Consider the following 16164-nt stretch of genomic DNA (forward strand, 5'->3'; position numbering starts at 1 on the left):
CTCTTTCCCAACTCACAAATTAGCCATCTCTTGTCAATATTACCAAATATATTATAAATTCTTATATACTATTAAGAAATAATAAATGTTGATTTTTTTTATCATGTTTCCAAAATATTTAATATATCATTTATTTACTAATTAATTTATTATTTTCAATGAAAAATTTTATACACTTTAATTTTTAGAAGCGTGTAAATAAATTATTTTAATTTTATTAGTAATTTTATAATTTTTCTAATTTTAAATTATTATATTTTTATATTGTTCTTATTTTAAGTTAAAAAATAAAATTTGTGATTAAATCATTCTTTAAAAAACTGTTAAAAATATTTAATATTTTTAAATAATAGATATAAATGTAAAAAAAAAATATATATATTTATTAATGGACACTATAATTTTATCTTTGTTCGTTCCGCTTAAAGAAATGAAGGATCCCACGAAATCGATTAATTTTGTACTTAAATTTTATTATAATGTGTATGGAAAGAATTTTCGAATATTTATGAGGGGTTTATATAAAAATAAGTGTGGAGTGAAAAAAATGGAAATGTAAAATAGAAGATCATTTAAATTTGGTATGGGACTTTTGGTGATTTTGACATTATTGGTGGATTTGTGTCCAAACCAATATTTTTTCACATTAAACATCTATATATATATATAAAAAGGAGAATTTCAAGGAGATTATGTGGCACTCTAAAATCTCTTCAAATCACTCTTTTTATTTTCTCATTTAATCTAATTTTTTTATTCATTTTTTATTTTCTAAAATATCTTAACAATTAAAAATATTAATAAATATACATATTAATTTAATATTTATCTATTTCTATTTTAATATTTTAGAAAATATTTCTATATATATATAAATGAGAGCTTCAAGGAGATTATGTGGCTCTCTAAAACCTCTTCAAATCACTCTTTCTATTTTCTCATTTAATCTAATTTTTTTATTCATTTTTTATTTTCTAAAATATCTTAACAATTAAAAATATTAATGTATATACATATTAATTTAATATTTATCCATTTCTATTTTAATATTTTGACAAAACTTGAGTTCTACAAGTTGATTTGTAAAAAGAACTATGCAAAGCTTATAATAATAATATATAAAAGTAAATGTATAACAAGTTTTTTTAACTTTGTTTTCAGTACTTTAATTTGTCAGAATTTTTCAAAAACCTACAAGAGGTTCGCTATACAACAACAGTGAACACCATCACGAAATAAAAAATTATGGTCAAGATGTCTTCACGTGTCCATATAAAGAACATGTTGTACGAGTATGGTGAAAATGAATCACCACTCTACAATCACCCAAAAAATATTTTAAAATATATATGTTTTAATAATTACAAAAGACTGCGCGGAGCGCGGTTATATTTTCTAGTTTTCAATAATTGTAGCGTCCCAAAACTTCTAATGAGGTTTAGTATTTTAATTAACGTGCTAGGAGGGCACGAGGGGCATTTATATGAATTATATTATTATATAATGAGAATATATCATTTTGGTCCTTGTATTTTTCCCGAATATGCGATTGGCCCCTGTGTTTTGTTAAATGACAATTCAGACCATGTGTTTTACAAAATGGATCAAAATAGTACCCTTAACCTGATTTTGATAAAAATATTTTCAATTATAAGATCAATTATCGAGTCGTTAGTGATGCATTGTGTTCAGAGAAGTGGAGAAAGTGGTCGAGGAGCTGAGAATAAAATATTACATTTGAATTTTTTTTTACCAAAATTGGGTATAATGTACTATTTTGATCTATTTTGTAAAACACAGGGTCCAAATTGTCATTTAACACATGGGTAGATCGCGTATTTGAGAAAAATACAGGGGCTAAACTGGTATTTTTCCTTATATAATTGAGTATGCATGATTATGTTTATTAAATGTGTTTAAAGACCCGCTTTTGTTAAAAAAAGATATTTCCGTAATTTTGACATGTTGATGGTATATTTGTAATTATTATGTGTTATGTACTTTGAGACCATATTATTATGTAGATATTTGTGATTTTCGGCATGAGTGGATCCTTTTGAGCGATTTTAGCGGAAAAGTCACAACGAGAATAAATACCTGGCTCGGGTCGACCCTAGAGTTATTTTGTGAATTTTTGTATTTTGAGAGTATTGGTAAAAGTTAACTATTATAAGCATTAATTTATTTATTATCACTTCAATTATCTTCCTCTTTACAAGTTACAAGTCTCCATTACTCAAGAAGATCTCCAATAGAGGAGCAAATCCGTGATGTAATACTAAAATATAGTAAACTTAAAAAAAATTGTTCCAATAATGTGTCAAATTTGACACACAATATAACATAATGCATATTTGGATCAAAATTAATTAATTACTTTTTTATTTACTTTATACTATTTTTATTATTTTATTATTATTTTTAGTGTCGGCATTAAATGTAAATGTAGATATTTTACTTCATTTTTTATTTCTTTAGTGAGATAATAATAAAATAAGAAAGAAAATTATATTTTAAATAAATATTAAATGAACAATAATTGATGATTGATGATTCATTTTTGCATCAACTTTTTTAATTGTGCACGCGTAACTAATTTTTTTTTATGCGCGTGGAAAACAACATGTTTGAACCTAGTTTTTGGTACTGTAAACTATTTGGAATTTTCTGAAAATTTGCAGGATGCTCTAAATAGCTACAATATACACAGTCTTAAAAAAAAGTCGCGCCGAAAACTGTTCACGGGTTGAGAAACACTGAAAGCCCTACCGGTAGGGCTTAAAGTGAAGTCCCTGTAGAAAAATTGTCCTATATTTATATATAAATTTTTGTAAATAATTAAATATATTGTAAAACAATAAAAGTCTTTTTTTTTTTTTTTGAAATAATAAACAATAAAAGTCTTAGTCAAGCATGAAAAAAAAAACTTATAAGAAGTCGTTTATGCTTCTAGATAGATTACTTGGTCCATTAATTTACATAGATTATAAGCCACAAAAAAAAATTAGACATAAAATTTATATATAATTAAAAAAATGAATGTAATTTTATAAAGAATTAAGTAACATATATAATTAATAATATTAACACCAATATAACAGAATTTGCTGGGCTGTCGAGAGCTAGAGACAAAAAAATTAGAATAAAAAAAAAGGACATCTACAAAAATGCACTAAAAGTTAAAAGAAAATATGAAAAATACGGTGAATTACAAAAATACGGAATTTTTGGATAAAAATATGGAGGGGTAAAAGCGTAAATATGGAATGATTTTTAAATCGTAAATAAATACAATTTTTTGTAATCAACGTTTACAAACTTGTAAATATCAGTTACAAAATTGTAAATATCTATTACATGTTTGTAAATACTATTTACAAAAATCAGTTTTAAAATTGTAGTTTTTTGTACATAAAACTTACGAACAAATTCGTAATTAATTTTTTATTTTTGTAACAATAGTTTACAAAATTAGATTCATAACTAGGAAAGATATTTTTGTAACTAACATTTACCAAAATAATTTATAGTTAAGAAATTGTAACCAAAATTTACTTTAAAATATTATATTTTTCCATATGTTACAATATTGTACCAAAAAATTACAGGAACCATCACATTTATATTATTCAACTTAAACATATAAATTTAAGATATTCATTATTTATAAAAATACTTTATTATATATATATTTATATAAAAATTAGTGAATTACAATAATTTTGTAACAACAGTTTGCAAAATTAATTTCACAATCAAGAAATTTATTTTTGTAACTATCATTTACATAAATATTTATAAATTTATTTAACATGATTGTTACAAAAATTTACAAAACTAATTTTTTAACTTTAAAATATATTTTTGCAACAAAACTTAAATTTTGACAAGATTAAGATATTAGTTTAACATTGAGTGTTCAGATTTGACTAGCTATGATTTTCAAAACAATATAATATTTTTTATCACTATATTTCCTACTATGTTACAAAAATTTATGAATATATATATAATAAAATTGAAAGATCATTTATATCAATTTAAATAAAAATAGGATAAAAAAATTAATTATAAAAAGTAATATTAATAGAGAGCAAAAAAAAGCGAAAATCCCATATTTAATTATTATTATTAGCATAAAAAAATATGGAGATGAACTAAAATTACTGACGAAAAAAAGACAACAGAAAAAAAACAAAAGTGTACATAATGGAAAAAGAAAAGTGAGATATTATCATATATATATTTATATATTTATTTTGCAGTCGATAAGTGACCACTATTATATAAATATATATATATATAGACATCTATTTAGATATAAATAATATATTAGTTTGAGGATTGGTCAAATAAATTTTGAGGGAAAGAGAAGTGTTATACGGGAAGTAAAAACAAATTTTAAGGTAAATATGTAATTATTTTAGTTTACCGTAAAAAATGATATTTTTTTAACATTGCCGTGAATATTGTAATTTTTCCTTAATAAAAAAGCTTTAAAACTATCTTATATAATTTCATAAATTAAATTTATTTGATTGAGTTATATATATATTTATATAATGAGCTAATAACCTTGTGACTTAATAGTGATCACATGATATGATACAACTTGGTATTATTACCTGTTTTTATATATATTGAACAATATTATTGGAATCCCAAGATATTCACTTCCATTTTACACATTTACTTTTTGATTTATTTATTTTATTATTTTTAAATTGATTGCACTTATTTCCATGAATGTGTTGGTAAAACTTATACATAATATTTATTTATTTTCATGTAGATTTAATATTAAACAAATTAATATGAAATAACTTAGAACATGTTTCTAAAATTGAATTCAAAGAAAAACAAAGACAAGAATACTTATAGTATACGCATCGGAATGAAAGAGTCATTCTTTCAGTTTCTCTAACTCTTGTATCCTTTCTGTCGCAGAGTATTATCAAGAAACTAAACCGATCTTCTATTTTCTTCACAGCCTTCCAATGTATTCTTAGAATCACCTAGACTAGTGTGGGCAATTCTCAACATATGAGATAGATATAAAGAGAAGAAGAGAAAATAACAAAGAAACTTAGAAAATAACTTGTGTTTAGAGAGAATCTAAAACTATCAGAAAATCTAACTTAATTTGAAAATTTTATTATTATTCACTTCTATTTTACACATTTACTTTTTTTTTTTTTTTTTTTTTTTTTAAAAATTGATTGCACTTGTTTCCATGTGTGTGACAAAATAAATACCATAACATAACTATTCTTTTTCTAAAAAAATCAAGATTAAAACAAGTTTAAGCCTAATATTGAGTTTATACTTTTTTGGACCTTATGTTTTGTCTCATTAATTGTTTGGACCCTGTGTTTTGACAAATTACTTCTTGGACCCTATATTTTGTAAAATGGTTAAAATAGAACCCTAAACTCAATTTTGATAAAGAAAAAATTGAATATAACAACACAATTTTTAAGCAGAATGATTTTATTTTTGTTTTGAATTGTTAGTTTGGTAAATTATTTGTGATTTTAGTTGAAAAATCATTGACCAAAATCGGGTTTAGAGTTCTATTTTAACCATTTCACAAAACATAGGGTCCAAAAAATAATTTGTCAAAACACAGAGTCCAAACAGATAATAGGACAAAACACAATGTCCAAAAAAATATAAACCCCTAATATTTGATACAATTGTTTTTCGCTGTGTACACATAATTAAGAGTTTTCTTTATTTTCGTTTTTATGAAAGAAAAAAAAAATCATAATATGTTTTTGAAAGGGTCCTATATTTAATTTATGTTCTTTTTTTAGCTTCTTCACGTGTATTATTTTAAAATAAATTTTATTTTTATCGTTTCTACCACGTGTTGTCATCTTCCTTTTACAAGGCCTCATCACGTTTATTCAACTTAATTAGAATTAATATTTTTTTTTTTGGGAAATCAGAAAGATGTATTCCAACCAAACAACTATTTATAAAGGGAAATTTCAATTTGTATGCTTGATCATTTTTATAATTACAAAAAAATGCTATGCATATTAAAAATGACAAAATAATACTATTTTTTGGCATTTTACTCAAAATGTCATTTCCACTTCCTCCTCACTTCTCATTTCTCTCTTCTCTCTTCCCTCTCTCTCTCTCTCTCTTATTTCACTCTCTCTCACCTCACAACACCACCACCACACTAAATATTATATTTCGAACAGATTTAGACATGTTTAAGACATCTTTTGGTATATTTTTAAGTTTTAAACTTCCCAAATATGCATATGAGCATGTTAAACATGTAGATCTTGAAAAAATACCCAAAATTAAAAAAAAAATCACTCCAAATGGACACCCGAGTGAAAAATTATGTCTCTTGCAAGAATTGCATCGAGCACCATCGAGCATTATCGAACCACTATCGAGCTACTATCGAGCTAAGTCATTTTTTCATGAAAAATCATGATTTTGAAGGTCTCATCAAGCTGGCATCGAGCTACCATCGAACCACCATCGAGCAAAGTCATTTTTTCATGAAAAATCATGATTTTGAAGGTCTCATCGAGCACCATCAAACCACCATCGGGCACGAGGGGCATTTATGTGAATTATATTATTATATAATGGGAATATATCATTTTGGTCCATGTGTTTTTCCCGAATATGCGATTGGCCCATGTGTTTTGTTAAATGACAATTCAGACCATGTGTTTTACAAAATGGATCAAAATAGTACCATTAACCTGATTTTGATCAAAATATTTTCAATTATAAGATCAATTATCGGGTCGTTAATGATGCGTTGGGTTCAGAGAAGTGGAGAAAGTGGTCGAGGAGCTGAGAATGAAATATTATATTTGAACCTTTTTTTTACCAAAATTGGGTATAATGTACTATTTTGATATATTTTGTAAAACACAGGATTCAAATTGTCATTTAACACATAGCTCGATCGCGTATTTGAGAAAAATATAGGGGCTAAACTGGTATTTTTTCTTATATAATTGAGTATGCATGATTATGTTTATTAAATGTGTTTAAAGACCCGCTTTTGTTAAAAAATGATATTTCCGTAATTTTGACATGTTGAGGGTATATTTGTAATTATTATGTGTTATGTGCTTTGAGACCACATTATTATGTAGATATTTGTGATTTTCGGCATGAGTGGATCTTTTTGAGCGATTTTAGCAGAAAAGTCACAACGAGAATAAATACCTGGCTCGGGTCAACCCTAGGGGTATTTTGTGAATTTTTGTATTTTAAGAGTATTGGTAAAATGAACTTAAGTGGTGGAATAACTATTTTTGATGGATATTAGTTGATAATTGAGGATTAGTGGTGTAATTTGAGGTTTAGAGGGAATTATAGGCAAATGACCGAAATGCCATTGAGGTTTGTTAAAGAGCTAAGTAGAGTTAGGCAAAAGGGTCTTTTGACGACAAAATTGAGAAAAGAGCAAACCACGTGTTGAAGGTTTCTTTTCACGTTCTAGACTACTCTCTCTCCCTTCTCCTTGGTTCTCTTCGAGAACTCACTCAAAAACACAAACCACAAAAAAAGCTTGGAGACTTCAGGATTTTAGAGGGGATTTAGTCTTTCATGAGGAGATAGGAGCTGCTAAGGTCATCATCAATAGGCTATAAATTTTGAATTTAAGCTAAGGTATGAGTTCTTGAAGTTCTTCATGTGTTCTTGAGTTGGTAACTTTTCTTGATGGGATTCTTGGGGATTTTGAGTTTGTTTTTGAAAATTCGTGACCCTAGGCTATGTGAGTATATATCGATGATAGAAACTACTTAACCTACTGGATTATTTCTTGAATTATGATTGAAATCATGAATTTGACTTTGGATTTTCGGATTTGGGGCAAAAGTTTGAGTTTAAAACTCTAAGTTGCAAATTGTGGTTTTAGTGTGTTATTGGTATGTTTATTGGTACCTTGATGTGGTATATGTGCTATATTGATGAATTGCGGTCGAATTGTTGTGTAAAATCTGTTGAACAACTGTTCGGGGTTGGGTTTTTGGGTCTGAAATCACAGGGAAAAAGAATTGGGAAAGAACAGAATTCTGGGTTGTGATTTGGGTTTCCAAGGACCTAGCGCGACCGTGCTAGTGTCCCAGAAGGCCCTTAAATGTTCAATAGCGCGACCACACTAGGTCCGAGCATGATCGCACTAGTGCCTCAGAAAGTCTAAACTGATTGTTGGTGCGATTGCACCAGATGCCTCGAAAATGCAATTTTCTAAATTTTGTGAGTTAGGTCAAGGATTTTTGGGACCTGATTTGGGGACCCACTTAGGGGCTCGGAGGAAAATTCCACTGCCCTATTGAATGGAATTTGAGGTCTCGAGAGCTATGGCTTGGTACTTGAGACCACCTATGGACTTAGTTCCTAACAAGCATTTAATGAATGTTGTGACTAGGATTTTCGAGAGGCTCGGGAGAGGATAGCACTCGAGTTCATCTTAATTCTCACACAGGACCTGAGGTAAGAAAATTGGCATACGCCCATAGAGCAGGGCATTGGCCCGATATTGACATGTGAAAGATTATGACTATTGTAATGCCCCAAAATCCCTAATGAGGTTTAATAGTTGGATTAGTAGGCCGGGAGGGCCATAATTTATTTATTATGTCATTAAACTATTATGTGCATGTTTATGTGAATTATATTATTATATGATGATAAATGCATGCATGTGGGTCCACATTTCATTATAGGGGAATTTTGGTAATTTGACCATTTGATGGCATATTTGTATACTTTCATGCATGTTGGTGAACTATTGTTGAGGCCACATTATAATGTGGATTTTTTCGAGCTATTCGACATGAGACGATCTTTGAATACAAGTTATTGGTTTGGTCATAACTGGGTTGAATTCGGGGCTTGGGGTGAGTCTCGGGGTGATTTGATGATTAGAGCATTACCGGGAATTAAAGGGTAATGGGATATGATTTTATTAGTATTTGAGAATAACAGAAATTGGAAGGCGTTAATTATGATTAACGAGATAAGCGGGAAATGACGGATTTGCCCTTGGGGCTGTTAAGAGATGAATTAAGCATCAGGGGTATTTTGGTCATTTGACCTAGGCTATATATATAAGTTGAAGACTGTGGAAGGTTAGCCAAAACAGAGCCTTGTCTTTCCTCCCTCACGATCATCATCTTGAAGCAAGTTTGGGGATTCAAACTTGGAGATTGAAGCTTGAGGTCTTAGGCTAGTGTTCAGCCATTGAAGAGGTTTCAATTCAAGCTTAAGGTAAGGTTTTAGTTCAAGTTTATGGTTCCTTGCTCTATTTTTATGTTAGTTTTGAGATTGGAGTTTTGATCATTGAAATGGGAATTTGATGAAGTTTTGATTGGTTTAAGGCTTAGGTTTTGATGGTTATATGGTAGATAAGTTATGGTAATAGTTGGTGGCTTTGCTTTGTGATATTGGGAGTGTTTTAATAAGGTTTTGAAATGAGTTCGAAGGGGAAAAACAAGGGTTTTTGGCTGAGTTTCAGATGAGGCCACGACTTTGTTCTAGAGCGCCGTGGCCCAAGCTCATTGAAGAGGAAGGGTGGAGCTGAAGGGCCGTTGGGCCGCGACATGGTGAAGGAGGGCCGCAACCCATGTTGGGGATTGAAGGGTGGCTGCTTCTGTTTTAGGAGGTGGGCCGCGACATGGTGGTGTAGGGCCGCGACCCTTAGTGGCATTTTGGCCAAAATTGATTTTTTGGCTTGGGGAATCAAACCTTAGGCCTCAGGATCGTTCCTACTACCTGGTTTAGTAGGATTCAATGTCCTGGAGGCTAGGTTTTGGTCCGGGAACCTTTTGTGATTCATTTTATTGATGGAATCCCATAATTGGTTATGACCCGGTGACCGTCAAGGAACTAAAAGGTTGATCGTTCTCAAGGGTCGTTCTTTTACTAATTCCCGCTCGAACCAGAGGTAAGAAAAATGCACACCATACGTAGCATGCATGGTTATTCATGAGGCATGTTGAATGTTTAAAAGTGGACGTTTATTGCATATCAAACGCTTAACAATTATTGCTTACTTGTGTATGGTACTGACTTATTAGTCAGAATCAGCAATGGTGTCAGAACTGACTGTGAAGCTGTGACTTACTAATCAAGTTCGACAGTAGGACTGAGCACTGGTCATATGTTATTGACCTATGAGTCAGGAACGGCATAAGTGTCATGAACAAAGAGCCGAAAAGATTAGATCTAATCGACATCAGCATTGAATGACTCATCATGAGCATTAATGCCGGACCGACCCTAAGTTCGATGAAAACTAAAAGCGCTTGTATTGTTCCATGACTAGTCACTTAGAGCCAGAGCCAGAAGGCCCAAGTGACTCCATTGTCACACGGCTAAGGGTACGGAACCCACGCTAGTGATTCCATGATCACTCATTTGGTTTACATTAGTGACTTGCTCATCAGTCACTCACCTGGTTTAAGCTAGTGACTCGATCACTCATTTGTAAAGGGTGCGAAACCCACATTAGTGACTTTTACATCTGTCACTCATCTGTTTAGGGCTATAAGTCCTGGATGATATGATAATCATTTGATATTATATACATGCAGTAATGAGTTTTCTTGCTGGGCTTTGGCTCACGGGTGCTATGTGGTGCAGGTAAAGGGAAAGAAAAGCTCACCCAACCTTGAGTGGAGAGCTTAGGTGGCGATGTGTACATATGCGGCTGCTTGACCACCACGGCCAAGGGGTTTCTCAGAGGGACTAGGGTTTAACCCTATTTTCGCCGCTTAGGTCGGTGAGTTGTAAATTTTACAATGTAATGACCATTTTGTATTGTAAATAACTTGTAAATGCTTTTATGGGCTCATGAACAGTTTTATGTTTTAAATAAAATATATAATTTCCTTTTTATTGGTTTTCATCTTAGCCTATTAATAACACCTAGATGCACGTTTATAACCAAAGAACTTGATTAGCAAGTTAAACACGGTTCAAAGCTCACAGTAACGGTCTTGGAGTAATCGGGGGCGTTACAACTGTGTGCCCTGAAGGTTTAGCTAAGGTTATTTACCATTGTTTTATATTTGTACTGGTTGCATCTGATTACATTATAATTTTCTGTGGTTGATCGGCATGGGCCGTATTCGACGATATAATCATGCATAATGTAGGTTGTGATGACAATGTCACTATGGGGGTGTTGTAAACACTCACCCCGGCACAGGCCGTAAACTTGGCGCCCCAGTGATGCGCCTCGCTCGACATAGGCCGTGTAAATTGTTTATATGCTTAAATGAGTTTGATTATAATCTGCAAAGCATGCTATTTATTATTTATATTTAACTGAATATTTATTATGCATTGTTGAGTTTTCTTGCTGGGCCTTGACTTATGGGTGCTTTATGGTGCAAGTAAGGGCAAATAGAAAGTGGACCAGCCATGAGTTGGAGGGCTCTAGAGCAACGCGTACATATTCGCCCTACCCAGTCGTCAGGGTCGGGACATCTGAGGGACTTGGGTTAGAAAGTCAATTTTGTCGCTTAAGTCAACTACTTTTGAGACTACTGATTGTAATTATGTTTTGATTAACCCTTTTTGGGATCCTATGTAAAAATTTTATATTATTAATGAAAAGTTTAAACCTTTTGACCAAATTTTTTAGGACTTAAACCTTTAGTTTACATTAATTATATTTTTGAGTCCAAATGACTCACCTAATGAGTTAAACACTATTTTAAACGCATTGTGTAATGGTCCTATATTAGTAGGGCGTTACAATAATTATCAGTCAATTCCTTCCTATCCCAAGCTAAACGTGAAATGAACAATATTGTTGATGTCAATTTTTATGATCGATTTACATTAGTACAATTAGTATTGTCTGACTACTTGGCCTTATCCCTAGCTGCTTGACAATTCAATTTCAACTTCTTTTTTTTTCCTTGTGAGAAAATATTAAATTTCTAATTTTGTTGAGTCAATTGTGTAACGTGAAAAAACTCCTCAATGTTGAATAAATATTTATATTTTATTTTGTATAGATTATATGTTAAATTTGGTGTACTTGAATTTTCAAGATTATGAAGTATAAGAATATAATTTATATATATATACTATATACTTTTTTATTTTTGTATTTCTGTAAATCTTGGCTTTGTCATTGATAGTACGTATAATAAATAATATAAGAAAAGATGTATGATTGTGAAGAGAAAAAAAGGGTAGTGGAAAAACATATACAGTTTATTATGCCTTATTTCTTTAGGAAGAGAAGAACCCAACATGTATAGTTTCCTTCCCCTAGAATCAAAGTAAAAGAAAAAAAAGTTTATACTTTTTTGGACTCTGTGTTTTGTCTCATTACTTGTTTGGACCCTGTGTTTTGACAAATTACTTTTTAGACCCTATGTTTTGTAAAATTGTTAAAATAGAACCCTAAACCCGATTTTGGTTAATGTTTTTTCAACTAAAATCACAAATAATTTACCAAACTAACAATTCAGAACAAAAATAAAATCATTCTGCTTAAAAAATGTGTTGTTATATTCAATTTTTTCTTCATCAAAATTGATTTTAGGGTTCTATTTTAACCACTTTACAAAACATAGGGTCCAAAGAGTAATTTGTCAAAATACAGGGTCCAAATAGGTAATGAGACAAAACACAAGGTCCAAAAAAGTATAAACCCAAGAAAAAAAAAACATCAAAATTTGACATAAGGTTTGGAGTTTTTTAGCTAAATATTATATTTGAGTCTTTATTTTCACAAATTTTATTTATAAATTTTTAACTTTATAAATTATACAAATATATATATTGCACCGGCTTTTGGTAAACAAAACAAAACATTTTAATAAGATTATTATTTTAAGACTATGTGTTTTGTTTCATTACTTGTTTGGACTCTGTATTTTTGATAAATTATTTTTTGGACCCTGTATTTTATAAAATAGTTCAATAGACTTCCTAAACCCGATTTTAGTCAAAAAAATTTAAACTAAAATCACAAATAATTCACCAAACTAATAATTCAGAACAAAAGCACAATCATTTTGGCTAATAACTATATTGTTATATTAAATTTTTTTACCATTAAAATTAGGTTTAGGGGTTTATTAGAATCATTTTACAAAACAAAAGGGTCCAAAAAATAATTTATCAAAACACATAATAAGACAAAAAATATGGTCCAAAAAGTATAAATCCTTATTTTTACTCTAGTATAATTATAAAAAATATAGTTTTATTAAGATTATTATAGTTTTTATTATTAAAATTAAAAGTATATAAAATAATAAAAAGAGTTCATGATTTTTTTATAAAAAAAATTACTTAAAAAATAACTAATAGTATTTCAATTAAAATCAAATAGAGGTTTACATTTAGTAAATAAAAATTTTAAAATAGGATATCAAATTTGTTTGGCATCTAAATTGTTTTATGTTTTGGAAAACACTATAAAACAAGTAATTAAGGGTACTTGACATTATTTTCAAATAACAATTTTGTTTAAAACAAAATTATATAAACACAATTTTTTTTGAGAACAATAAAAAGTCTGTCTCTATATTCCATAAAAAGAAATTGTGACAGTCAGAATCTCGTGATCCGCAGGAGGAAAGACCAGGTAAAAGCTGTTGAATCCCACATTGCCTTGGGAAGGTCAAATGTGATGATTCTTTGACTGTGTAGGTATAAGACTACACAGTTGAATATGACTTAAATGGATTGATGTGTACTAGCTATACCAACAAGATGCATCTTCTTTTCGGTAGCCCATCACTTAAGAACTCTAAAGTTAAGCGTACTTGACCTGGAGTAGTCTCATGGTGGGTGACATCGTGGGAAGTTTTCCCAAGAAGCATGCGAGTGAGGACAAAGCACGCGTGAAAGACTCGTATTGGTTTGCAGGGCCAGTCGTCACTCCTGGAAGTAGACTGAGTGACATGGGGTGTTACAAATGGTATCAAAGCCTTGACCCAGCCGGAAGTGTGGCCGACAGGGATGTCGGACCCCAAAGGGGGGATGATTGTGACAGTCAGAATCCCGTGATCTGCATGGGGAAAGACGGGGTAAAAGTTGTGCAATCCCACATCGCCTGGGGAAGGTCAAGTGTGATGATTCTAAGACTGTGTAAGTATGAGACTACACAGTTGAAGATGACTTAAATGGATTGATGGATACTACCTATGCCAACAAGATATTTCTTCTTTTCGGTAGTCTATCACTTGAGAACTCTAAAGTTAAGTGTGCTTGACCTGGAGTAATCTCATGATGGGTGACCTCCTAGGAAGTTTTCTCAGGAAGCGTGCGAATGAGGACAAAGCACGCTGGAAAGACTCGTGTTGGTTTGCAGACACTACAACAAAAATTGGTTTTAGGGACGACAATATCAGGGGCGACACTATGTCGCCACTAATATAGGAAATATCAAAGGCGACAGGTTGGCAGTCGCCCCTAATATTCTTACACGTCGCCCCTGATATATATCATTTTTGGCAGCTACTCTAAATATTAGGGGCGACACGTGTCGCCCCTAATATTATGACAAAACTTCCCTGATAAGAATAATTTTGACACATGTTCTAATATTAGGGGTGACACGTGTCGCCCCTAATGTTCTAACACATCACCCCTGATAAGAATAATTTTGACACATGTTCTAATATTAGGGGCGACACGTGTTGTAACGCTCTGGATAGCCAAGACCGCTACACTGTGTGTTTATAAAGTGCTAGACCTGCTAATCAAGTCATTTAATTTAAAACGTGTTACCGAAACTATAAAGGAACTAGGGTTAAAGCATTTTGGTCTTAAAAGCCACATTTATCATAAGAAACATTTCCTGTTTTCACGGGATCCCAAAAATATTAAGTTTGAAGACCGTTTACAAAAGTCATAAGGTTTAGATACAACAAGAAGCCATATTAAGGCAAAACAGACAGTTAGGCAATCCCTGTCCTGATCCACTCCTCGACCAAGGCGGTCGAACAGCCGGCTATGTACATTCAACCCCGCAGCTCTCCATCTCAGGGTTGGTCTAGCTTGCCTTTGCCTTTACCTGCACCACGTAGCACCCGTGAGCCAATGCCTAGTAAGAAAACGCAACCACAGAGCATAAGTAATCAACAGACAACTCAATGTCTCATATCGCATCACAAGTTCTCAACCATATAACCATCCAATACAATCAAGTATTCAACATACTAACATATTAACTCACATCACATATCATTTCACAAATGATAACTAGGGCTAGCGCCCTTAGGCCGCTCCCTCCGTTATCCCACTGACTTCGGCCCGCTTAAACCGAGCTCAGTGAAAATTAAGCTGTCCTTGGCTACCAGTGGCCAAGCCGCGCCCTGTGCGCAAATATTGTGTTCGGCACTCTTAGGCCGCTATCACATGTCCCATGGCATGATACCATCATTGACACAATACAAGTATCAAGAGCACTTAGTCCCATCACAATCAAATAATCGGGTGCAGTTTTCTTACCTTTTGATTTACTAGCTTTGATCACTTGACTCCTTGAGCACGATCCCTTTCGAGCCCTAGCGCTCACCTATACACAACCATAGGCCAAAGTCATCATCAAACCTCAAGTCCAAAACCTAGCCTCGGGGCCAATCCCGAGCCCTTGGGAAGTCCTAGTTCCACCAAACAAGGTGGTGGAATCAAAACCCAAACCCTTAGTCAAAAACCCTTGCAAACAACCCTAAAATCCCCTTCAGAAGACAGGGTAGCGCTACAGCGCTACAAACAGAAGCAAAATCCCCTCAGCATGCATGGCCTAGCGCTACAGCGCCCAAAGGCTAGCGCTGTAGCGCTAGTCACAGACAGACAAACACCAGTTTTCCCTTCCTACGATTTCCTCGTACCAAACTCAACCAAAACCTCTCCAAACCTTTACCAAACTCAAAAACAACCCTATGAACATACTCCACTCACCCCAAATACTCAAAACCCAACCACATGCATCTCTAATCCCAAAATTCACCATAGCTAACCCTAAGCTCAGAAAGTCAGCAAAATCAGTCAAAACATCAGAGTTAAAAGCTTAGAATTCTTACCTTTAATGGGGTTTCAATTTCAAGACAACCTCTACACCTCTTTGGCTTGCTCTCCCCCAACTCTTGGCCTGAATTCCCATCAAACTCAGCTTATGCACCATAGTTCAAA

This window comes from Humulus lupulus, chromosome 7, assembly GCF_963169125.1.
Source record: "Humulus lupulus chromosome 7, drHumLupu1.1, whole genome shotgun sequence".
Classification (NCBI taxonomy): domain Eukaryota; kingdom Viridiplantae; phylum Streptophyta; class Magnoliopsida; order Rosales; family Cannabaceae; genus Humulus; species Humulus lupulus.